Source organism: Cupressus sempervirens, chromosome 10, assembly GCF_028749045.1.
Source record: "Cupressus sempervirens isolate cs-2001-9-10 chromosome 10, ASM2874904v1, whole genome shotgun sequence".
NCBI lineage: Eukaryota > Viridiplantae > Streptophyta > Pinopsida > Cupressales > Cupressaceae > Cupressus > Cupressus sempervirens.
The window spans coordinates 389,249,098-389,251,342 of NC_143127.1; the positions used below are offsets into that span (position 1 = coordinate 389,249,098).

The 2,245-nt window shown below is 46.1% G+C and overlaps 1 pseudogene; it reads left to right on the forward strand.

Moving 5' to 3' along the window:
- The first annotated feature begins 312 nt into the window (after nucleotides 1–312).
- LOC149534301 (phospholipase A1-Igamma1, chloroplastic pseudogene) lies at nucleotides 313–1,981 on the forward strand (annotated as a pseudogene).
- Nucleotides 1,982–2,245: the final 264 nt, after the last annotated feature.

Below are 2,245 nucleotides of genomic sequence, written 5' to 3' on the forward strand. Positions count from 1 at the left end.
ATATAGGCGTGTAATGTTAATCATGAATGTGTGTGTTTTTGATACGACGGGGGAGAGGAAAATCAATTTGAAATGACATGGAGGTGAAGGAGATTGACCAATCTGATTGGAGGGGCGTGCTTCCCTCCGGATTATCGATATTGAGTAAACGACACCTGAACGTTAGGTTTGAAAACAGCAAGGCGGCCGGATGAATCGACGAACAAGACAAGTCAGAATTCATTGAAGAAGGGGAACGTCTGGTTGGAAGATTCTACTTTGCCCACTGTGATTCCCTATTTATATGTTGCTCGTCTGAAACCTTGTAATCACTCTCAAACGCATTGTTTGACTCAAGTTGTGCTTTTTGTTCTCTCTGAAACGCATTGAGTTTTTGCATCCCAGAAACAAGACTCGGTGATAAGACTATGGCTGTATTTCCATTGCCTGAGGTTGAAGAAGACAATACGTGTGGGATATTACCCGCCTCCCAGACTAACTCAACGCATGAAGGAGAAGGAAAACTAGGAAGGCAGGATGAGCTGCGTGACGTATCATGGAGAGATGTACAAGGTGCCCAGAATTGGAGGGGTCTGCTCGACCCCATCCATCCCCTTCTGAAAGCCGAAGCTCTGAGATATGGAGATCTCGCCCAGCTTTGTTACGACGCATTTGATGGCCAAAGCTATTCCCTCAACTACGGCACGTGTTATCATAGTAAGAAAGACCTGTTCGAAAGGATGGGCATGTCTGGAAACGGCTACCAAGTCACCAAATACATCTATGCCAATACTGATGTGCTGAACCGTCTCTTTGGCGAGAAAGCAAAGGACCGAGGCGTTTGGATAGGTTTCGTTGCAGTTTGCACTGATGCGAAGGAGATAAAAAGGCTAGGGCGAAGAGATATAGTGGTTGCATGGAGAGGAACTCAGACTACCCAAGAGTGGATAGAAGACCTCAGAGACGTTCTTGTACCTACAAGACTGTCCTACAGATCATTTCAGAGGACGGGAAAATACCATAACCATCACCATATTGATGCACACAATGACAATAAGAATGGAGTACTGATCGAGAGAGGATTCCTGAGCTGCTATACTTCAGATGTCAGTCAGCGTCAAGATGAGGACTCATCATCTGGAGTAGGCAGCACCGTGAACATGAACATGATCAGCACCAGGGATCTGGTGGTCTCGGAGATTGAACGGCTGCTTGGAGTGTATGAGAGGGAGATGGACAATCTGAGCATTACGTTTACGGGACACAGCCTGGGAGCGGCTCTGGCAACATTGAGCGCTTATGACATCAAACAGATGCTCTGCGCTAAGAAGCAAGACAATAATATTCCTGTCACCGTCTTTGCCTTTGCCTCTCCCCGTGTGGGAAATCTGGCCTTCGCTAAGCGGGTGGAGGAGGTTGGAGTGAAGGTGTTGAGGTTTGTGAACAAGCGAGACGTGGTTCCCAAAGTGCCCGGAGTGTTCATGAACGAGAGCATGGGAGTCCTCGCCAGATGGCTGCATTGGTTTCCCTGGACCTACTTCCACGTGGGCGTGGAGCTCCCTCTGCCCAACAACTCTCCATTCATCGAGGACACCCATAACATTGCCTACTTTCATAACTTGGAGCTTTACTTGCATCTACTCGACGGCTGCACTACTGCAGCTGGAAGCAACTTCTCCTGGAGCGGAAGAGACCACGCTCTCGTCAACAAGAGCTGCGACTTGTTGCGCGACAAGTACGAGATTCCTCCGAAATGGTGGCAGCGGGAGAACAAGGGCCTCGTCAAATCAGGTCCAGACGCCAAATATTGGACGCAGCCTGCGTCCAGAACATCATGAGCAGCACAAGACCAACCACCCTCAAGATGATGGTTAATGAATGAATAATATGATGATGAACGATCAAGCCTAGGGATAGATTCTCTAATTTTATTTGTAAACTCAAAGGCCATTTATCCAATGAGACGGTCATTCCATGGTCAATAAGCATTTTTATTTTTTCATTTTTCCCTTGTAAAAGTGTGTTTGTAACCAGGGTTCGATGGAGCTTGAGTGCCTCCCTTGAGACATTCATAGAAAGGCTGACACTCAATCAAATCTATGCAATAATGCAATTTAAAATAGAGATGAGAATGAATTCAGAATACTGGCACTCAATTAAATCTCTGCGTCAATGTTATTTGAAACAGAGATGAGAATGAATTCATAGCCACAACAACAAAACAATGACACTTGATTTCATCTACACCATATAACAAGCAGTAAAC